Source organism: Lichenostomus cassidix, chromosome W (genome assembly GCF_008360975.1).
Source record: "Lichenostomus cassidix isolate B80296 chromosome W, HeHo_3.0, whole genome shotgun sequence".
Classification (NCBI taxonomy): domain Eukaryota; kingdom Metazoa; phylum Chordata; class Aves; order Passeriformes; family Meliphagidae; genus Lichenostomus; species Lichenostomus cassidix.
The window spans coordinates 16,062,193-16,086,013 of NC_139510.1; the positions used below are offsets into that span (position 1 = coordinate 16,062,193).

Genomic DNA, 23,821 nt, shown 5'->3' on the forward strand with positions numbered 1-23,821 from the left:
AGCGAAAACGACAGGCGGGACAGCAAATCGAGACGCGGGATCGGCCGGCGGCGATCCGTCGGCCCAATGGGCGTCGCGGAGGGCCTGGCTTAGTGGAGGAAGTGTCGGGGCGGACGCGGGCGTTGTCCTTGGCTGACGGGAGTATCGGGGTGCTGGGCTCTCGCCCTGGTGGCGCCACTACTGTCTTCGGAAAGATCATCGGCAAGGCGTTTCCCTGGTATCGTCAGCGACGAGGACGAGGAGGTAGCCGCGGCTTTGCTCTGTGCGCGGTTCCTCTCCCCTTCTCTCCCTCCTCCCGCGCTCGCGGGCATCTGAGCCGAGGACACCCGGTGCGCGGTGCAAGGGCGCACGGCAGGGCGTGCGGCGGCGCTGCTGCTGAGGGTAGGTGGATGGACGGACGGGGCCTCTCCGGGTGCTGGCGCTCTCTACTGCACCATCCCTAAGCTTGTTCGGTGCCGCGCCCCTACCTCTCCGGCTGCCGCGGCGCGTACTGGGTTGCTGGTGTTGTCTGGACTCGCCTCGGATCCCGCCCCCACCGTGTCGTGTGCGCGCGTAGAGAAGAGCCTCCGACGGTAACTTGGTCTCAGTGTGTCTCGTAATAGCATCGAAGAGGTTTCACAGCTGCGCTGTGCTAGGATTTGGTTCTGAACCTCCAAACCGGATTATTAGGCCAAGGAAGTACAGCTTTCTTTAGTTTTTCTTAAAAAAAAACAAATCTAGAAAGTGGTCATCCTGCAGGCTGCCAAAGCTTTCCGGATCTTGTTTCTGTGGGGAAGTGGGACCGTGATAACAGCATGCTTGCAAGGGTCACGGGTGCTGGTGCTGGGAACGAGAGCGAGCTGCTTAGACCGGGGGGGGGGGTAACAATGAAGCCGTTGCCTACGTGATGTTAACTTTAAGGTAATATCTCGTAAGATGTAGCTATTAAAATGCTGACGGTTAATAATTAGGGATGCCTTCTGCTTTTGAAGGTAGGGATTGCATGCAATGTAGAAGACAGACTCGTCCTATGCACTTGCAGGCTTCCTGTGGTTATGCGTGTGTTCGATACTTGAGCTCCCTGTCGTGTGGGAAACAATGGCCGCTGTTCTCCCACTTCACTAAACTCTTTGCTGATTCAGTTAAGCCATTTGTCTCCTGCCTCTGCGCGGACCACATCCAATAGAACTGCTGAGGAAACAATCAGCCCGATCTAAAACATACTGGAGTTCGCTAATAGCAACTAGTGGCCGGTCTCCTTCCCCCATTGGCTTCCATGCTGAATCCCACTTCTGGAGGGGTCTCAGTAAATATGTTGCATTTTGGGTATAGAAAGCATTAGTATCACGCAAGAAAAATGAATGTTCCAGCTTGTGTCTGAGGTATCTGGTAATCTGCTTCTGTAGGAGTTAAGCGGGGCAGGTGGATTTGCATAAGCTATTACCTTTCTCTGAAGCCGGTTATGTTTTAAACGTTTACTCTTCCTCCAGTGCTGTGCATCCCATGATCTTTCACCCCAAGCTGGGACACTTTTCCTAGTCATGCCTAAGGAGCCAATTAACGGGTGGTCTGAAGCAGGAGATTCTGGTGAATCTGTAAGTACTGTTGGAGCTTTCTGTATGCTGAACTGTACCTGTAGTTAGTTCCTCATGTACTAGACTCTTTCCCATCCCCCCTTTCCTTCTTGACAGGGCACAGTAGTCTACTTTGGGTTTTCTGGCACTATAATCTTTTGCCTCTAGCTTGTAATGGAGTTGAGCTTTTTGACTAAGAGCAGTGATATAAAGCAGTGCTCATCCCTGGGTATGTACTTCTGGTGCAAAATGCAGTGTTGTTTTGGAGTGCAGTCTGGTGCCTATTGTCATGGTTTAGAGAAAGAACTAGTACTACTCGTCTAACATGGGGAAGAGGGCTTGGGCTTTTTGGCAGGTCAGGGGCGAGGAAGGGCAAAGCTTGTTGAGAGGTGCTGGATGTTTTGCTTTTAGCTATGAAAGTCAAGTTCAAAGACTTTGTAAACCCTTGCAACAGGCAGCCTAAAGTTTATTTTCTACCAGGATTGCTTGTGTTGCGTGAAGACACGATGGGGGCTTTAACCCAGACACAAAGTCAGCTTCTGTGGCTGTTTTGTAGCTCGTTGCTGTCTAGCTTAAAAAGAATGTCCTAGCTCTTTTTTGCCCCTATAGTGTGCATAATTGGTCTGTGTAGCTTTGCTTGAAAAGCACCAGTTGTGAGTGGGTGGACAGACATTAATTTGAAGCGCAATGGTTGAATTGCTAGGAATTGGCTAACTGCTTTCTCTGGGTAGTTCTTTGCTCTCGTTCCTTCCCTTCCTGTGCCCTCTCCCCTCTTTGTTCCTTTTTTTTTTTTTTTTTTTACTTATTTATGAGTTTGTACTTCCTTCTCCAGCTTCTTGGGCATGTAATGATTGTTGGCGAGATGTGTGTTGCTCACCTGGGCCTGACCAATGGATTCCGGATGGTTGTGGATGAAGGGCCCGAGGGTGGGCAGTCTGTCTCTCTCATACATCTACCCATTCTGGGTGGCCGTCAGTTGGACTGGCCACCTGGCTAAGGGTTTTGCACCGCAGGAGTTGCCACACGTGTACAAATCGCCACTGAATGGATTTCGTCTGTTGCCCATCAGTTTAGCCGCTGTCGATGTGTCATTCTTTGTGCCGTGTGTCTGTGGAAGGTAAAAGCTTTGAGCAGCAGTTGCACAATAAAGATTTGTCATGGGGATATCATCTCCGGTCTTGCGCGTCTTACTGCGGGGAAGTAGTTCTACAAGTTCAAAGTCTCCCTGGAGTGCAAGTATGTGGAATGTTTCAGCCTGATAACAGCATTCCATAGATAGGTAGTGATTTGACTGTTAATTTGAAGCGAGATGCTGGAAGTGCTTAGCAGTTTCCCATGTCTTATAGGAAGCAACGTCTTAGCTCTTTGGCAATGGTACGCAAACGTACAGAAAGCCCGTACAGGCTGCTGCTAAAACTGTAGAAGATGTTGTATGTGAGGCTACGGGCATGCTGTCCAAGGGTGGTACGGGCATGTTGTCCAAGGGTGGTTTCGGCATGGTGCAATGTGTTGGAAGCGTTCACCTCCTATTGGAGCGCTTTTTTAATGGCTGTGTAATAAGGCCCCATTAATATCCCTTTTCTGGTGAGGAGAGATATGGTAGGAGAAAACAATGGGTCTGACTGGCAGCTGTGGTGCTTCCATAGCACAGTGGAATCTCTCTTTTGTCAATTTGGGTCAGCTGTCCTGGCTCTGTCCCTTCCCAACCTCTTGCCCACTCTTAGCTTATTAGTCGATGGGGGTGGTTGGAGCGACAGCCTCCTCGCCGTGGGAGCAGTGCTCCGCAGTAGCCGAAACACTGGTGTGTTATCAACACCCTTCTAGCTACAACTGCAAAGCAGAGCACTATGTGGGCTGCTAGGGGAGAGTTACCTCCATCACAGCCAGACCCAAACCAAAACTACATTGTAGTGAGACAGCAAACTTCAGCTTGCTTTAACAGCTGTAAAAAAATGGAGATGGGTGTGGAAAAGCTGGGCGGTCCTTCATTGCCCTTGAACCCTATGTTACTGAGGCATGTGAGGTGCCGAATGAAAGGCATCTTCATCTCTTCAACATTCCCAAGCGATTGGGTGAAGTTTGGTGACGCGGGTGTGTAAGTAACCTGAGGACTTCACCTTTATTTAATCATCCCGGGGAGGAGACAGAAATGATTTCCCTGAAGTAGATGGAAACTGCCCTGGTGCAGTGTTTCCTTAGAGAATGATTGAGGTAGGTAGCGTCTATGGTTCTGTCTGTATAAACTCCCTAAGGCATCTATTAGGCCTTCCCACTTCCAGGGGGCAGGGGAGTTTTGGAGATGCTAGGTATTGCTTATACATTCGGAGAGAATGGGTGATTGCCATAGGTTTTAGAAGTCTGTGGCGCCTGGTGGAATTCTCTATCTTGCCTCGCAGGCAAGGTTTCTGATACTTAGCTCCAAACCAGAGAGAGAGAAGGGTTCTGAAACCGACATCCACTGGAGAATTGTAGTATCCTATAGCAGCCCAGGTGGGAAGGGACCTCAAAAGATTATCTGGTCCAGCCTTTTGTGGGAAAGGGAGCTTAGATGAGATTTTCTAGCACCCTGTCCAATTGCATTTTGAAAACCTACAGCAGTGGGGGCTAGTGCAACTTGTGCCCGTTGTCCCTTGTCTTTTCCATGTGCCTCCATGTGAAGAGAGTCTCTGTCCTCTTTGTAGCCTCCTTTAAGTCCTGGAATACTGTGAGGAGGTTCCCCCTGAGCCTAGGCAGGTGCCTAACCTATTGCAACTAATTCCTTTGTCATTGCTAGCCTTCATGCAGCTCCTAGCTGCTTTTAGACGTTCTTCCACAGCTTTCAGATCCCTGCCAAGCCCATTTCTCTTAGAACTTAGGACTTGGACTTATTCCATGTTTCTGTAAGTATTCACGAATATCACTTGCCATCCTGGCACCTACGCCAATGGCGGAGACTGAAATGTTATGGTTTATGGCATTAACATTTTTTATGAAGGAATTTTTTCCGTTAAAACTGTATAACGAAGCTGCACCACAGAAGCCCACCCTGAATGGGCCTCCTGACTTAAACTCTCAACTATGAGTTAAACCGCCTAAGGGATAGAGATAAGAAAATTGACACTATTGTTCAAAGCATCTGGGAAGTAATGGATAAGACTGGAAGAGCATCGGGCTCCGCCCAGCAGCTTCAGGGTGGAGGCCATAGCACCAGGTTTATCTGCTGCCAGGTTTGCACAGACATCCCTCCCCCACCAAAGGCGGGAGGAGGAGAGGTTTTGGGTGTATGGCAAGAAGCTTCTGGTCAGAGGCAGTGAACGCCCATCCTTCGCTACACAAACTGGCCCAGCTGCAGGGCCCCCACCCCAGGAAAGCCACATCTATGGGACATTCACATGAGGGGCAGCTGAGGGGCTGCCATGGTCTATCAAAGGCCCCCCTGAAGGGGTCCCCAGACCGTGCACTAGAGCACTGCATGTGATGCAAAATGATGCAACTGACCCAAAGTCTTGCAAGAGACAGTGTCAAACGTGCCCCCCCCTCAGGGGAGGCTCCTGGGCGTTCCCACCTGGCCCAAACATATTCATCCATTGGATTCTATGCTTTTTGGCAAGGGACCCTCACCACCAAGACAACCAGATGGAGAGGACCGATGAGATGACGTTGCGACCCACGGAGTGATGATATGTTTCTACTTAATCTGTCTCTCTCACTTTCCCTGTCCCCCTCCCACACACCCCTTTTTCCATTTCTTTTTTTTTTTTTCTGTTTCTTTCTATTTGCCTCTTTTACTGTTAAATAAAATATATCAATATTTTTGGCAAAAAACATTTAACCTTGTTTAGTCTTAATCACGTTTTGGGGAATATTTCGAACCTCAGGATTCTATCTGTAATCCACAGAGAGCTCACTTTTCTTCTTTGTGATTAGAGCAGATTGCAACAGTCAAGTAGTGCGAATGGGTGTTTCAGGTCGCTTAAAGAATCACTTGCAAAGGTATCGGCAAAATCAGGTTTAATATAAAAGTGAAAGCACAACATAGTTCTTTGGCAAGGTTTACTCTACTACTTACTAGATAGTGTTTTTCATTGGTAGCTAGAAACCAGTGTTTTGGCTACTGCTGAGCAGTGTTGGCGCAGGATCAGCGCTGTCTCTCCAACATTCCGCCCCCTATCAGTAGGCCGCAGGTTTGCAAGATCCTGGAAGGGGACACAACTAGGCCAGCTGATCCAAATTGGCCAGAGGGATGTTCCGTACCCTATGACGTCAGCTCAGGTATAAAAGCTAAGAAAAGGAGGAGGAAGGAGGTGCATTCATTATTTATGACGACGTTTGCCTTTCCAGGCAACCGCTATATGTGCTGAAGCCCTGCTTTCCTGGAAGTGGCCGGACAGCACTTGCTGATGGGAACTAGAGGATGGAATTATTTTCTTTTTCCTCTTTGCTTGTTAGCATGCAAACTTTCACTTTTGCTTTAGTAAACTGCTTTATTGCAACATGCAAGTTTTTTTCCATCTTATTTTCTCTCCCCTTTCCAGCTGAGAAACGGGAGTGATAGAGCAGCCTGGTGGGCACCTGGCATCCATCCAAGGTCAACCCAACCACAATCTTTTTTTTGCCAAATGTGGGCCGAGACAACGACAGTTTTATATCTTGCATGCCATAGTAATAGTAGTTGTTGAGCAGCAAGCTCCTGTGCAGGACATGGAGTTTGTCAGGTGCACTGCTTATCTCTTTGTTTTGTTGAGTTTGGGAACATGTTAATACAAACAATGGCTCAGTACTTTGCTGTGATATTGATGGCTTTGTTGTGTAGGGGGAGCTATTTTCTGGGGACAATGAGGGAATTCATCTCCCTCTCCCTACCCGGGATTGATGTGGATGGTTTTAGAATGCGGGCTCTTGTGTTCTTTGTTCATCCTTGTGTAAGCTGTTGAATACTATTAACTAATAGTGTTGGCACACTATGGGGTTTGTGGAATCTGGTGCCATCCTGGTGTAAGACAAAACAAACTGTAGGTGAGGAGATACTGAAATGTGTCCTGAAGCGGCTGGTCCCTGGGTGGCAGTGTGTGTGGAAGGATTTGTGCAGGTTCCTAGAGTGCTTATCACGTCCCATTGCCTGGGACTTTACACCTGAACAGGCAATGAACCCTGGCAAACTGGCGCGTCACCTGATAGAAGGGTGCCTTGCCTACCCTGATGAAACCCAGCAGCTTCTCACCCTGTACTGGGGCCTGACCTGAGCCTATCGAGCCACAGTTCAGTACTTTCAGAGGACTGTGGCTGAGGCAGCGACCCTAACTGCGTTTGAGGACACTATGGCTGAGATAGGGACCCAAACAACAACAACTGCAGTAATTGCCCCCCCAGTAGTGACAAAGAAAAGGTGGATAAGGAGAGTCAAGGAGTGAACAGCTAGACTCCTTTTAATAGTCCCATATGGCCAGTGCAAAAGTCTGGTGGAGGGTGGAGTTTAACAGTAGACCATTGTGGCCTGAATGAAGTAACGCCCCCACTGAGTGCTGCTGTACCGGATATGTTAGAGCTCCGATATGAACTGGAGTCAAAGTTCACTTTGCTGCACTTGGCATTGTCAATGCATTTTTCTTTATTCCTCTGGCAGCAGAGTGCAGACCAGAGTTTGCTTTCACGTGGAGGGGTATCCAATACACCTGGAATCAACTGCCCCGGGGGTGGAAACACAGCCCCACCATCTGTCATGGACTGATCCAAAGTGTACTGGAAATGGGTGATGCCCCTGAACATCTACAATACATTGATGACATCATTGTGTGGGGCAATAAGGCAGAAGAAGTGTTTGAGAAGGGAAAAAGAGTAGTTCAGAATGTTCTGAAAGCTGGGTTTGCCATAAAGAAAAGCAAGGTCAAGGGACTTGCACGGGACATCAAGTTCTTGAGCATCAAATGGCACGATGGCCGCCATCATGTGCATATGGATGTGGTTAACAAGGTAGCAACTATGTCTTCACCAGCTAAGAAGAAAGAAACACAGGCTTTTGTAGGCCTTGTGAGGTTCTGGAGAATGCACATTCCAGGTTATAGTCAGTGTATTGGTTTGAAAACAAACCAGTGGGAGATCACAAGTCAAGATTGAAATTAAAAATAAGTGAAATAATTCAAGGAAAAAGCACTGACAAAGTTAGATACAACTTAACACCCTGTTAGGGTGGTGGTAGCAGTTCGACTGAAGTAGTTCAGTTGAAGCGGTGATCCTGTGAAGGTTTAGTCTTTAGCTGAAGATCTAGTGTAGCTCTCGTCTTCTGGGAACCTAGTAGACAGGACTAGCTCAGGCAGTTCTAAGGCTAGGTTATATCCAGGTGGGAACACCTGGCTCTTCTTTCTTGGGCAGAGCATCTCACAATGGGATGAGATAAGTCCATGAGTCACACGGTGGGTCCCTGATGGCTTATTGTCTGTCATGTGGGGTGGGTCATTAGCAAGTGATAATAGCTAACGGATGGCTCATTGCTTGTCATCTGAGTGGGTGATAGCAGCTAATGGCCCACAGCTGGTGGTAATAGAATACTTAACTACATCAATATTGCAACTTAGGACATTATCTACCCCTTATTCTATTACCATCTACACAGTTCTCACTTAAGATAAGGTCTCCTTGTGGGACACAACGGGTTTCTCTATCTGCCTGCATCACTCACCAAGTATAACTAGGTCTTTGGGCAAAAACTACTCTACGGATGGGTTTGCCTTTCCCTGACGTGGGACTAATCTAAACAGTCTTTTCTAAAAAACCTCTTACGTGTACCACAGGGACTTTATCTCTATCCACTGTGTGCAAAGGTTCGGACTCGGCAGGACCGGCTCGATTGATAGAACTCCTTGTGTTAACCATCTAGGTGGCTTTTGCTAAGTTCAGTTCTCAATTTTTGAAGGTTTCTCTGCTAAGTGCTTTTAAAGTTGTCTTAAGTAGTCCGTTGCACCGTTCAACTTTCCCGGCAGCTGGTGCATGATAGGGGATATGGTATATCCATTCAATTCTGTGTTCTCTAGCTCAGGTGCTTATGAGGCTATTCTTGAAATGGGTTCCATTGTTAGACTCGATTCTCTCAGGGGTACTATGTCTCCACAGGACTTGCTTTTCTAGACCTAAGATGGTGTTCTGGGCAGTAGCATGAGGCACAGGGTAGGTTTTTAACCATCCCGTGGTTGCTTCTACTATGGTCAACACGTAGCGCTTTTTTTGGCGGGTTTGGGGAAGTGTGATGTAGTCAACTTGCCATACTTCCCCATACTTGTACTTTGACTATCGTCCACCATACTACAGAGGCTTTACCCGCTTGGCCTGTTTGATTGCAGCGCAAGTCTCACAGCTGTGGATGACCTGTGAGATGTTGTCCATGGTCAAGTCTACTCCTCGGTCACGAGCTTACCTGTATGTTGCATTTCTCTCTTGATGACCAGAGGCATCATGGGTCTAACGAGCTAGAAATAATTCTCCTTTGTGCTGCTAGTTTAGATTTACCTGTGACACTTTCACCTTGGCAGCTCGGTCTACCTGCTCGTTGTTACGATGCTCTTTATTAGCCTGACTCTTAGGTATATGTGCATCTACATGTCGAACTTTCACAGTCAGCTTTTTTGTCCGGGCGGCGATGTTCTGCTAAATCTCAGCGGTTTAGATGGGTTTTCCTCTGCGCTGCCAGTTAGCCTTTTTCTAGCGATCTAACTATCTCCATAGCGCGTTGGCTACTATCTAGGAGTCAGTGTAGAGATAGAGCTTTGGCCATTTTTTTCGTTCGGCAATATCTAAAGCCAGTTGGATGGCTTTAAGCTCTGCGACTTGGTTTGATCTACTTTGTCTCTCGGTAGCCTGTACAGCTTGTCGTGTGGGGCTCTATACTGCAGCTTTCCATTTTCGATCTGCGCTTACAATTCGGCAGGACTCATCGGTGAAGAGGGCATAGCGTCTTTCACTCTCCGGCAGCTCGTTATACGGGGGTGCTTCTTCGGCACGTGCTATTTGCTCCTCTACTTCTTCTGAAGATAATTTATAAGTCTCACCTTCAGGCTAGTTTGTTATGATTTCTAGAATCCTAGGGCGATTTGGGTTTCCAATACGGGCGCGCTGTGTGATGAGGGCAGTTCATTTGCTCCACGTGGCATCAGTGGCATGGTGAGTAGAGGGAATCCTTCTCTTGAACATCTACCCCAGCATTGGCAGTCGGGGTGCAAGGAGAAGTTGTGTTTCTGTGCCGATCACCTCTGAGGCGGCTTGGACTCTTTCGTAAGCTGCTAAGATTTCTTTCTCGGTGGGAGTGTAGTTGACTTCAGACCCTCTGTAACTTCGACTCTAGAATCTTAGTGGTTGACCTCGGGTCTCACCAGGCACTTTCTGCCAAAGGCTCTAGGACAGACTATGGCTCCCGGCTGTAGAGTAAAGCACATTCTTTACCTCTGGTCTTGTTTTGACTGGTCTAAGGGCTACTGCATGAGCGATCTCCTGTTTGATCTGGGTGAAGGTTTGCTGCTGTTCAGGGCCCTAGTGGAAATCATTCTTCTTGTGGGTTATGAGGTAGAGAGGACTCATGATTTGGCTGTACTCAGGGATGTGCATTCTCCAAAAGCCTATGGCGCTTAGGAAAGTTTGCGTCTCCTTTTTGTTGGTTGGTGGAGACATCGCGATGATCTTATTGATGACTTCAGAAGGAATCTGACGCCGTCCGTCTTGCCACTTTACTCTCAGGAACTGGATCTCTTTGGCAGGTCTCTTGACTTTGCTCTTTTTGATGGCGAAACCGGCTTCCAGGAGAATTTTGATGATTTTCTCTCTTTTCTCAAATACTTCTGTTGCTGTGTTCCCCCACACAATGATGTTATCAATATACTGCAGATGTTCTGGAGCCTCACCCTTTTCCAGTGCAGCCTGGATCAGTCCATGGCAGATGGTGGGACTGTGCTTCCAGCCTTGGGGCAGTCGGTTTTATGTGTACTGCACACCTCTTCAGGTGAAAGCAAACTGAGGCCTGCACTCTGCTGCCAGAGGAATGGAGAAAAAGGCATTGGCAATGTCGATGGTTGCATACCACTTTGCTGCCTTGGATTCTAGCTCATACTGAAGTTCCAACATGTTCGGTACAGCAGCACTCAGTGGTGGTGTGACTTCATTCAGGCCACGGTAATCTACCGTCAGTCTCCATTCTTCACTGGACTTACGCACCGGCCATATAGGGCTGTTAAAGGGTGAGTGAGCCTTGCTGACCACCCCTTGGCTCTCTAGATCTCGAATCATCTTATGGATGGGGGCTACAGAGTTTCTGTCAGTGCGGTATTGCCGGCGATGCACTGTTGCTGTAGCAATTGGTACTCGCTGTTCTTCAATTTTTAGTAGTTTTACAGCAGACGGGTTATCTGAGAGACTAGGCGGGCTATTTAGTTGTTTTATGTCTTCTGTCTCTATGGCTGCTATCCCAAAAGCTCAGCGATGTCCCTTCGGGTCTTTGAAATATTCACACTTGAGATAATCTATGCCGAGGATGTATGGGGCGTCTGGACCAGTCACAATGGGGTGTTTCTGCCACTCGTTCTCAGTTAAACTCACTTCAGCTTCCAGTACAGTCAGCTGCTGGGATCCTCCTGTCACCTCAGAAATAGAAATGGATTCGGTCCTCACATACCTGGATGGTATCAGGGTGCACTGAGCGCCGGTGTCAACCAAAGCTGTGTATCTTTGTGGGTCAGACGTGCTAGGCCATCGGATCTACACAGTCCAATAGATCCGATTATCCCTTTCCTCTACCTGGCTAGAGGCAGGGCTCTTCTAATCTTGTTTTTGGTGCACGATGTTCTTCTGTAGATGTGTTCTTGACGTTCCTTTAAGAGGATCAGTCATATTATCATTTCCATTCTGTCGGGGGTTCTGTCTACAAGAGACTGGGGCAGTGTTGTACTTGGATGAGCTTCTTGAGGTGGATGTTTCTGTTTTCAATTCACGTACCCGGGCTGCTAAGGTGGAGGTGGGTTTCCTATCCCACTTCCTCATGTCTTCCCCATGCTCTTGAAGGAAAAACCAGAGGTCACGTCGTGGAGTTTGTTTTCTTTCCCTGACTGGAGTACGTCTGCTCCTGATGGCAGAGACTCGGGTTGGTTTTGGTGTGGCATGGAAAAATCTTTCTGTGAGCTCTTTCCTTAGTTTCTGATGGCTCTCTTCAATCAATTTCCGGACTTGCTCGGCCAGGTTTGTTTCTACTGATGAGACCTGGGTGCGTAGTGGGGCGGTGACAGTGTCTTCATAAATTCTCAGTTTGTTTGCTAACACGCCCACCTGGTCTTTGCCTTCCCTCCACTGCAATGTTGCTAGGTAACGAGAGTATATCTCTGGTCTGAGCCGCGCGAATCTTAGCCACATTTGTGAAGTGCACCGGACATTATCTGGGCTCTTGGGGAATCTCTCGTTGTCTGAAAAAATGATCTCTAGCACGGCCAATTCCCTCAGGCATCGGATACCTTGTTCTATTGTGTTCCATTTCCTTTGGTGCATCTGGAGGTCTTCTTTGCACAGGTATCTGTCCCGTACACTCAGCAGCAATCGCCGCCAGAGGCTGAGAGTTTCCTGGGTTTTCCCAATCCCCTGGTCAATGACCACATCCTGAGACAGGGATCCCAGTTGTCTGGCCTCACTTCCATCCAGAATAGTGTCATTAGCTGCAGCGTCTCAGATACGGAGCAGCTAGGTCAAGATGGACTCATTCGCCTGCCGGGTGAATTCCCTCCGTAGGTCACGCAGCTCCCCCAGGGATAGAGAGCAAGTGATGATCTCCGGCTCTGTCTCTTCTGCTGGGTGAGATGGTCCTGCCGCATCCTCATCAGTCGCTGTGCGGACTGACTTGCTCTTGGATTTCTTTTTCTGGATGGGGGCAACTGCTACTGGCTTTGGCTGTTCTGATTCGGCAATGGTCTGTGTTGAGACATTGACTGCTCCTTTGGTTCTGTTCCTCTTGCCTGCTGACTTGCTTCGTTTCTCTTCTTCAAGAAGACAAAGTATTGTTCTGTTCTTCAGCATGAGGTAAACGGTGCTGGTCAAAGAAAACAGAACTAACAAAAAGATTATGCCATCCCTAGCATCCAGAGAGAACTCAATGTTGTCAAAAATGGCTGTGCCTGACCTGAAAGGCTGGAAGAAACCGCTCTCTCTTCCTAGCCCCAGAGGGTGGGTGCGATTGCTGATGAGATCTCAGACGAAGCAGCTCAGGTTAGGCCAGGCAGACAAAGTCGAGTATATATAAAGAATGGTGTTCATCGCCTCACAGGTAACCATGCCATAGGCATAATAAACCAATAGAGCAATTCTCATGCCATTCCCTGGTCGCAACAGGAGCAATACGACGGGCAGATAGTATCCTATTTGAGGAAAAATATAGAGAGCGAGATACAGTACCTATATAGATAAGCCGAGCATCATGGTGCTAGGATTTCTGAGTTTCCCCAGGTCGTGCCCCACGTTGGGCGCCAAAATATGTATTGGTTTGAAAACAAACCAGTGGGAGATCACAAGTCAAGATTGAAATTAAAAATAAGTGAAATAATACAAGGAAAAAGCACTGACAAAGTCAGATACAACCTAACACCCTGTTAGGGTGGTGGTAGCAGTCCAACTGAAGTAGTTCAGTTGAAGCGGTGATCCTGTGAAGGTTCAGTCTCCAGCTGAAGATCCAGTGTAGCTCTCGTCTTCTGGGAACCCAGTAGACAGGACTAGCTCAGGCAGTTCTAAGGCCAGGTTATATCCAGGTGGGAACACCTGGCTCCTCCCTCCTGGGCAGAGCATCTCACAATGGGATGAGATAAGTCCATGAGTCACACGGTGGGTCCCTGATGGCCCATTGCCTGTCATGCGGGGTGGGTCATTAGCAAGTGATAATAGCTAACGGATGGCCCATTGCTTGTCATCTGAGTGGGTGATAGCAGCTAATGGCCCACAGCTGGTGGTAATAGAATACTTAACTACATCAATATTGCAACTTAGGACAGTCAGCTCGTGAGTCCCCTCTATTGAGTGACCTGGAAGAAGAACCATTTTCAGTGGGGCTTTGAGCAACAACAGGCCTTTGAGCAGATCAAACAGGAAATAGCTTGTGTGGTAGCTCTTGGGCTTGTTTGGACAGGACCAGCCCTGCAAAATATACTCTACCCTGCGGCTAGGTAGCACAGTCTCACTTGGAGCTTCTGGCAAAGAACTTCAAGAGAAACCTGAGGTCCACCATTAGGGATTTGGAGCTGGAGTTATTGAGGATCAGAAAGCCCACTACAATCCAACTGAAAAAGAAATATTAGTTGCATATGGGGGGATTCGTGCATCCTCAGAAGTTCTTGGGAAAGAAGCATGTCTCCTCTTGGCACTGCAATTTCATGTGTTACACTAGATGTTCCAAGGAAGCATCCCTTCAACGCATCATGCAACCGGTGCTCCATGGAGTAAGTGGGTAGGTAGCACTGATCACACAAGGAGTCCAACTGGGGAAAACCAATTGCCCAAGAATCCATGAAAAAAGGCAGAAATTTTGGACAATTTCTTTGAAAGGTGACTTTGTGCTCAAGAAGCACCACCATATAATGAGTTATCAGAAGATGAAAGAGGCTATGCTCTATTTACTGATGGATCCTGCCTCGTAAAAGGAAACCATCAGAGGTGGAAAATTGCTGTGTGGAGTCCCACATGATGAGTCATTGAGGCCGCTGAAGGAGAAGAAAAGTGACCTGTATTCTGTCTCTATACTGACTCCTGGATTGTGGCTAACGCACCATGAAGGTTGCTGCAGCAATGGAGGAAGCCCAATTGGCAATTGTCGGGGGTTGAGTACCTTTGGAATTTCTTCCCATTCCTGTTACTAAGCAACAAATAGTTGGGTGTTTTAGAGCCATCAAGTCTTTTGTAAAAGACAAAAGGTGTGCTTGGGAGGGCACGGTAAGGGAAGAGCCGGCCCTGGGAACGCTCTCTCGTGGTTCGGACGCTGAGGGGAGAGGCTGCTCTTTTGCTGCTCTTCGCCTGGGACCAGAGCGAATCCAACTGTGCCCTGTTTTTTCTCTTCTCCTGGCTGGGTGAGCTTTGATTCAACCTTTCTCCCCACAGGGAAGGGCACGTTTTCCCCCCCCCCAGGCTGCGTTCCCTCGCGGCTGCTGCCGGGAGTGTCCCGCGGCCTCTGCTGCCTGTCCCCGTCCTCTGCCGCACGAGACCGCGGCGTCTGCTGTGACTGCAGAAATCCTCGCTGCCTCGCTGGCCGGGGAGAGAGAGCCGGCACCCGCCCCTGCTGCCCTGCTTTCTCGCTGCTCCGAGCTGTTTCGCTGCCCTGCATGTTTCTCAGCCTGTCCGCCATTGCAGCTGCCGGACGCTGACCTGACCCTGCGCCACAGCACCACCTGCAGTCGCTCGGGAGTCATCGCACCTGCCCTGCCCGGCCGGGAGCTCAACAGCGCCCCTGCTGCTTGCAACCGTGATTACACCACACGGGAGAAGGCTCAGCAGCTCACAAGTTATCTGCTATTGGTTTTCTGGTTCTAGTTGTGGTTGCTATTATTGTTATTGTTTGTTTATAGATACTAGTAAAGAACTGATATTCCTTTTTTTTCCATACCTTTGCCTGAAAGCCCTTGATTTACAAAATTAAATAATTCGGAGGGAGGGAAAAAAATCACATTCTCTGTTCTAAGGGAGGGTTCAACCTCTCTTGGCAGACACCTGTCTTTCAAACCAAGACAGATCTTGGTGCCCAATGTGGGGCACGAGGGCATTGGAAGAAAAAGGAATAACAGTTTCTGTGAGACCTATCTTAGTGTGGTGAAGATGAAAACCTCATTAAGTGGTACTATGCTGAGTATACCCTGGTTTGGTTGGCACATAATTGTGACCACATTTTTCCCATTTGCAGCTCCCTACCTAAACATGGGTCCTATAACTAAGGTTATTGTGGCTGTCATCCATTTTGCACAATGGGCCAATAGGGTGAAGAATTTCTGGATCTTTCAGTTCATTTTAACGGCAGGCACATGGCTACAGTTTTTTGACACCATCAGTACATGTTTTTGGAGTTTGGTAATGGTACCTTTTGTGAGGAGATAACACCAGGAGAAAGTTTTTCTCAACCATTTACTCATTACTTTGGGCCTACCCAACTAATGCTCGAAAGGTTTGGAAACTCTCTAAATGCTTATGATATCATACAGTGGCTGATGCTGCTGTGGCTGATAGGTCTATCCTACTTTGCATTCCGGGATAAGGTGAAAATTCCCTGGGTAACCGTTCTAACAGCTGTGCCAGGGAATAGGGATGCAGCCACAGAGCCCAAGGCTGTCCCAGAGCCTGGAGATACCCCACAGCCTGACCCTGTCCAACAGCCTGCCTCAGAAACAAACCGTCCAGAATGGGTAGGGGTGCTAGTGGAAGAAATACACAGAATACACCAGCTGCTGAAAGAATACATCTCCCTAGCAGGTGTAAAACCCTCTCCTCGCCCCAAAGGGAAAGAGTCTGATGGTGCAGCAGTGGAACCCACAGATGTTACGACCATCCAGGTTCCAGCTGAATCCCAAGAGCAGCCACAGCCAGCAGCAGTTGCCCCTGTGGTACGTACAAAGTATAAGACCAAATCAGTACGCCCAGTTAATGATGATGGGGAGCCATTGCCCTCACAACCAGCAGTAGAATCTGAGCCCATAATCATCACTGAGTCCTTCCACTTTGATACTCTCCGTAATCTGCGAGATGATGTTAAGAGACGGGCGCACGAAGCTTTCCAAACCTGGTTACTTCGGGTTTGGGACCTTATGGGCCCAGGTGTGCAGCTGGATAATAATGAAGCAAGGAATTTGGGACCCTTGGCCCAAGACCCGGCTGTTGACAAAGTGTTCGCAAGGGAGCCAGGGCCCCTTTCTTTCTGGGAGAGGCTTTTAATGGGTGTAAGAGAGAAGTTTGCCAACAGAGCCAGAATGCAGGATCCCCACCGTAAATTGTCCTGGAAGACCATTGAGGAAGGGATCCAACGGCTGAGAGAAGCAGCCATAATGGAGGTGCTCTTTGGGAAGGATGGACAGCACGAAAATGACCCTGATAAGGTCAGGTGCACCGGGCAAATGTTGTGGAGCCTTGCAAGGCAAGGACCAGACCATCATGCCACCTTCCTTGCAACTATTAATGCTGATGGCAATCGAGAGACGGTGGGTTCAATAACTGACAGGCTCAGGTATTATGCAAGTGTAATCAGTGACCCGATGCAGGCTCAGGTCTCTGCTGTGGTTAAAGACCTCAGGGAGGAGATCAAAGAGGAGATGAAGGACCTGAGGGAGGAGATTAGGGACGAGATGAGGAGGATCAATGTGGCACCAGTGAGAGTCACAGGCCCCAATACCAGAGCCCGACGTCTCCCAGCTAGGGAGAGAGGGTACACCCCACGAGCTGAGTTGTGGTTCTTTCTGCATGACCATGGGGAAGACATGAGGAGGTGGGATGGGAAGCCCACTACTGCCCTGGCAGCACGGGTGCGTCAGCTTAAGGAGGGAAACGCTGGCCGAGGGGATTCTGCTAAAGCGAAGGTAGCCTCAGCTTCCCGTGGCCGACCTGCTAGGTACAATAGAAGGGAAGATGATGGGTCAGATCCCCTTGAAGGAACCTCTGGAATGTATGACCAGGAAGGGAATGATAACCAGTGCTAGAGGGGCCCTGCCTCTAGCCAGGTAGAGGTACGGGAAAACCGTGTTTTTTGGACTGTGTGGATTCGATGGCCTGGCGCATCAGAGCCACAAAAATATGAAGCACTAGTTGATACAGGTGCGCAGTGTACCCTAATGCTATCGGGACTTGCGGGAGCAGAATCTATTTCTATTGCTGGTGTGACGGGGGGATCACAGCAGTTGACCCTGGTTGAAGCCGAGGTGAGCCTGACTGGGAAGGAGTGGCAAAAACATCCCATTGTGACTGGTCCAGAGGCTCCATGTATTCTAGGCATAGACTTCCTCCGTAACGGCTATTTCAAAGACCCGAAAGGACTCAAGTGGGCTTTTGGAATAGCTGCTGTCGAGGCAGAGGGCGTGAGGCAATTGAACACCTTGCCTGGACTATCAGAGAACCCTTCTGCAGTCGGACTTTTGAAGGTGGAGGACCAAAAAGTACCAATTGCCACCTTGACAGTGCACCGCCGGCAATACAGGACTAATCGAGATGCTGTGGTTCCCATCCACAAGATGATCCGTGAGCTGGAGAGCCAAGGGGTGGTCAGCAAGGCCCACTCATCCTTTAACAGCCCCATCTGGCCTGTGCGCAAATCTGACGGAGAATGGAGATTGACTGTGGACTATCGTGCCTTGAATGAGGTGACTCCACCTCTGAGTGCTGCTGTGCCAGACATGCTGGAGCTCCAGTATGAGCTAGAGTCCAAGGCAGCAAAGTGGTATGCCACTATTGACATTGCAAATGCATTTTTCTCCATTCCTCTGGCAGCAGAGTGCAGACCTCAGTTTGCTTTCACCTGGAGGGGCGTGCAGTACACGTGGAACCGACTGCCCCAGGGGTGGAAGCACAGTCCCACCATCTGCCATGGACTGATCCAGGCTGCTCTGGAAAAGGGTGAGGCCCCGGAACATCTGCAGTACATCGACGACATCATTGTGTGGGGGAGCACAGCGGAAGAAGTGTTTGAGAAAGGAGAGAAAATCATCCAAATTCTCCTGGAAGCCGGCTTCGCCATCAAGAAGAGCAAAGTCAAGGGACCTGCCCAAGAGATCCAGTTCCTAGGAGTGAAGTGGCAAGACGGCCGACGTCAGATTCCTTCTGAGGTCATCAATAAGATCACAGCGATGTCCCCGCCAACCAACAAGAAGGAGACGCAAGCCTTCCTAGGCGCCATAGGTTTCTGGAGGATGCATATCCCCGAGTACAGCCAGATTGTGAGCCCTCTCTACCTGGTGACACGCAAGAAGAATGATTTCCACTGGGGCCCTGAACAGCAACAAGCCTTCGCTCAGATCAAGCAGGAGATCGCTCATGCAGTAGCCCTTGGCCCAGTCAGGACAGGACCAGAAGTGAAGAATGTGCTCTACTCTGCGGCCGGGAGCCATGGTCTGTCCTGGAGCCTTTGGCAGAAGGTGCCTGGCGAGACTCGAGGACGACCACTGGGATTCTGGAGCCGAAGTTACAGAGGGTCCGAAGCCAACTACACTCCCACCGAGAAGGAAATTCTAGCAGCCTATGAAGGTGTCCAAGCCGCCTCAGAGGTAATTGGTACGGAAGCACAATTTCTCCTTGCACCCCGACTGCCAGTGCTGGGGTGGATGTTCAAGGGAAAGGTTCCCTCAACCCACCATGCCACCAATGCCACGTGGAGCAAATGGATTGCTCTCATTACACAGCGCGCCCGTATTGGAAACCCGAATCGCCCTGGGATCTTAGAAATAATTACAAATTGGCCCGAAGATGAAGACTTTGGCCTCACGGATGAAGAGGAGCAGGAATAAGTGTCTCGCGCAGAGGAAGCTCCACCTTACAACCAACTGCCACAAGATGAAACACACTACGCTCTGTTCACTGATGGTTCCTGTCATATTGTGGGGGCAAATAGGAAGTGGAAAGCAGCCGTATGGAGCCCCACACGACGGGTTGCAGAGGCTAAAGAAGGAGAGGGGGGATCGAGTCAACTTGCTGAACTCAAAGCCGTTCAGCTGGCCCTGGACATTGCTGAAAGAGAGAAGTGGCCAAAGCTTTGCCTCTACACTGATTCATGGATGGTAGCCAATGCTCTATGGGGTTGGTTGGAAAGGTGGAAAAAAGCCAGCTGGCAGCGTAGAGGAAGACCAATCTGGGCTGCTAATGAGTGGCGGGACATTGCCACTAGGGTGGAGAAGCTACCTGTGAAAGTCCGTCATGTAGATGCCCATGTCCCCAAGAGCCGAGCTAATGAAGAACACCGAAACAATGAACAGGTGGATAAGGCTGCAAAGATAAAAGTGTCACAAATAGATTTGGATTGGCAACACAAGGGGGAGCTGTTCCTAGCTCGATGGGCCCATGATGCCTCTGGCCATCAGGCCAGAGATGCCACCTACAAGTGGGCACGAGACCGAGGGGTGGATCTAACCATGGACTGTATCTCCCAGGTAATCCATAACTGTGAGACGTGTGCTGCCATCAAGCAAGCCAAGCAGGTGAAACCCCTGTGGTATGGTGGAAGGTGGTCTAAATATAAGTATGGAGAGGCCTGGCAGATTGATTACATCACACTGCCTCAAACCCGCCATGGCAAGCGCTACGTGCTCACAATGGTAGAAGCCACCACTGGGTGGCTGGAAACCTACCCTGTGCCTCACGCCACTGCCCGTAACACCATCCTGGGCCTTGAAAACCACGTCCTGTGGAGGCATGGTACCCCTGGGAGAATTGAGTCAGACAACGGGACTCATTTTAAAAATAGCCTCATAAACACCTGGGCTAGGGAACATGGCATTGAGTGGGTGTACCACATTCCTTATCATGCACCTGCTGCTGGCAAAGTGGAGCGATGCAATGGTCTGCTAAAAACCACCTTGAAAGCTTTAGGCGGGGGGACTTTTAAAGGTTGGGAGCAGCATTTAGCCAAGGCCACCTGGCTAGTTAACACCCGAGGTTCCACCAACCAAGCTGGCCCTGCCCAATCTGAACCCCTGCAAACAGCAGACGGGGATAAAGTTCCAGTGATACACATGAGAGGCATGCTAGGGAAAACTGTTTGGATTAATTCCGCCTCAAGCCAAGACAAACCCACCCGTGGGGTTGTTTTCGCTCAGGGACCAGGGTGTACCTGGTGGGTGATGCAAAAGAATGGAGAGACACAAAGCATACCTCAGGGAGACCTTAGTTGGGGTTGAATTGCCCATAACACTCTGCCTGTATCCATATCTGTATGTGTATATGTATATAATTAGAGTAATGCATGTGTATATATAATTTAAATGTTTAGGCTCAATGTAACATGTTGGAATGGGAAAAAATTTGGGGTGGATTATGTCGGGGGTTGAGTACCTTTGGAATTTCTTCCCATTCCTGTTACTAAGCAACAAATAGTTAGATGTTTAGAGCGATCAAGTCTTTTGTAAAAGACAAAAGCTGGGCTTTGGGCAGGGCAGGGTAAGGGTAGAGCCAGCCCTTGGAACTGGCTCTCGTGGTTCGGACGCTGAGAGGAGAGGCTGCTCTTTTTCTGCCCTTTGCCTTGGACCAGAGCAGATCCAGCTGTGCCCTGTTTTTTTCTCTTCTCCTGGCTGGGTGAGCTTTGATTCAACCTTTCTCCCCACGGGGAAGGGCACGTTTTCCCCCCCCCCAGGCTGCGTTCCCTCGTGGCTGCTGCCGGGAGAGTCCCGCGGCCCCTGCTGCCTGCCCCTGCCCTCTGCCGCACGAGACCGCGGCGTCTGCTGTGACTGCAGAAATCCTCGCTGCCTCGCTGGCCGGGGAGAGAGAGCCGGCACCCGCCCCTGCTGCCCTGCTTTCTCGCTGCTTCGAGCTGTTTCGCTGCCCTGCGTGTTTCTCAGCCTGTCCGCCATTGCAGCTGCCGGACGCTGACCTGACCCTGCGCCACAGCACCACCTGCAGTCGCTCGGGAGTCATCGCACCTGCCCTGCCCGGCCGGGAGCTCAACAGCGCCCCTGCTGCTTGCAACTGTGATTACACCACACGGGAGAAGGCTCAGCAGCTCACAAGTTATCTGCTATTGGTTTTCTGGTCCTAGTTGTGGTTGCTATTATTGTTATTGTTTGTTTATAGATACTAGTAAAGAACTGATATTCCTTTTTTTTCCATACCTTTGCCTGAAAGCCCTTGATTTACAAAATTAAATAATTCGGAGGGAGGGAAAAAAATCACATTCTCTGTTCTAAGGGAGGGTTCAACCTCTCTTGGCAGACACCTGTCTTTCAAACCAAGACAGCAATTCAGGGATAAACCCATCTGGGCTGCTGCATTTTGGCAGAACATTGCTGCACAGGTCGAAAACATGGCTCTGAAGGAACATCATGTAGATTCTTACATGCCCAAAAGCCATGTCACAGAGGGACATCACAACAATGAACAGGTAGATAAGGCTGCCAAAATTAGAATAGCTCATGTAGACTTAGACTGGGAGCCAAAGTGTGAACTAATTACAGCCCGATGTGCCCATGAAACATCAGGACATCTAGGTAGAGATGCAACCTACAGATGGGCCTGTGATCGAGGGGTGGACATGACCATGGAGGCTATCCCACAGGTCGCCCATGAATGTGAAACGTGCTGCAATCAAGTGAGCCACACAAGTAAAATCTCCTTGGAATAGATGGCCAAACTGGGTTTTTAGTATGTTGAGGCCTGGCAAATTGACTATATTGGACCACTGTCATGAACACACCAATGGAATAGCTACATACTCATCATGGTTGAGGCAACTACTGGTTGGCTGGGAACATACTCTGAAACATGTGCTATTGCTCAAAACACCATCTTAGTCCTTGTGAGAGTCAATTTGTGGCAACATGGTACCCCAGACAGAATGGAATCAGACAATGAGTCTCATTTTTGAGAGAGCTTCATAAACTCTTGGGCAAAGAAACATGCATTGAGTGGATATATCACATCCCCTATCACCCACAAGCCTCTGGAAAGATTGAGAGGTATGATGGACTGCTGAAGACTATGTCAAGAGGGTCAGGCAATGCGGCATGGAAGCATTGGGATGCCAAATTTGCAGAAGCCACTTGGTGGGTTAACACAGAGGATCTGCTAACCGCTCTGGTCCTGCCCGAACAAAACCACTACATAGTGCTGTGGGAGGAGATAAGGTCCCTGTACTACACACAGGGAAGTGGCTGGAGTTGATGTGGATTTCTCCTCCCATGGGAAAAGGCAAACCCATTTGTGGGATTGTCTTTGCTCAAGGCGCTGGGTGTACTTGATGGGTAATTCAGAAGGATGGGGAGACCTGATGTGTGCCTCAAGGAGATTTGTCCTTGGGGAAAAAAATAATCTGTGTGTAAATTGTATGTTGCAGGAAGTAAAGCAGCAGGAGTGGCATGAACTGACGATGAGTGGATTTTGCGTGGAGTGAGGAGAGCGCAACGATGACCCAGGCAGGGCCGGTGTCGGTTCCGAACAATCGAGTGTGCTGCTTCTCCTGTCCTGAGGAGCCATCGTGATGGAATGGAGCCCAAGTTGCAGCCTGTTTTTGAACATCTGGAGGGGTGGAGGAAGCCCATGAATTGGGAAATAAATATATTATCTGTGAAAGGACAGGGGACAGTAGTTAATGCAAATGTATGCATCTATGTGTTGGGTGTAAAGATGGTTTAAGGATGTAGCTTAAGTTGTAAGTGTTGTTAAGAATGGATTTCAGTAATGACAAATAAATACAATTGAATAATTAGAAGATAGATATAGATCTCTGTATATAATTCTGTGGGATCTGAGTATGATGCAAATGGTATGGAGGAAGGGGTGGAGATTGTATTGCGTGCAGCTGAGATGGAGTTCATTTTCCCCATAGCAGCCCTCACTGTGCCATGCTTTGCATTGGTTGCTAGAAAGGTGTTGATAACACACGAGTGTTTTGCCTACTGCTGAGCAGTGTTGGCACAGCATCAGTGCTGTCTCTCCAACATTCTGCCCCCCATCAGTAGGCTGGGGGTGGGCAAGATCCTGGGAGGGGACACAACTATGCCCACTGACCCAAATTGGCCAGAGGGATATTCCATACCATATGACTTCAGCTCAGATATAAAAGCTAAGTAAAGGAGGGGGAAGGGGGCACATTCGTTATTTATAACATTTGATTTTTAGAAATGGGAACTGGAGGATAGAATTATTTTCGTTTTCTTCTTTACTTGTTCATGTGCAAACTTTCACTTTTGCTTTAGTAAACTGCCTTATCTCCACTTCTGAGTTGTTTTCCATCTTATTTTCTCTTTTCTCTCTCCTGTCCAGCTGAGAACGGGAAGTGCTAGAGTGGCTCTGTGGGTACCTGGCATCCAACCAAGGTCAACCCACCACAGATGCTTTTGATGCTGTTCAGGTATTGCAGGAGAAGAGTCAGAGATCACTTGGATAGATCTGATCTAGCAGTTAGTTTATTGAGTTCCAGTTGGTAAATTTATATACGTAAAATTTTTAATAAGTACATATGGGTTTGTGGTAAATAGCCAGCTATTTACTACACTTAATATCAGTATGGGATACAAAGTTTATCGCATAAGCTTACTATGCTTATGAAAAACACGTCACTTAGCACCCCGCCCCATGGATGTCTGGTGTCAGGTAAGGGATCTCTCAGCCTCAAG

General features: G+C 48.9%; 1 long non-coding RNA gene across 2 annotated transcripts; it reads left to right on the top strand.

The window, feature by feature from the left end:
- The first annotated feature begins 249 nt into the window (after window positions 1-249).
- LOC146425581 (uncharacterized) lies at window positions 250-22,918 on the top strand. 2 transcript variants are annotated; one of them, XR_014846514.1, is made up of 3 exons: window positions 250-381; window positions 1,470-1,574; window positions 22,540-22,918. It is a non-coding gene; the product is annotated as an uncharacterized LOC146425581 (long non-coding RNA). The 2 variants fall into 2 exon arrangements; XR_014846515.1 differs by lacking the exon at window positions 22,540-22,918 and adding an exon at window positions 2,386-2,415.
- Window positions 22,919-23,821: the final 903 nt, after the last annotated feature.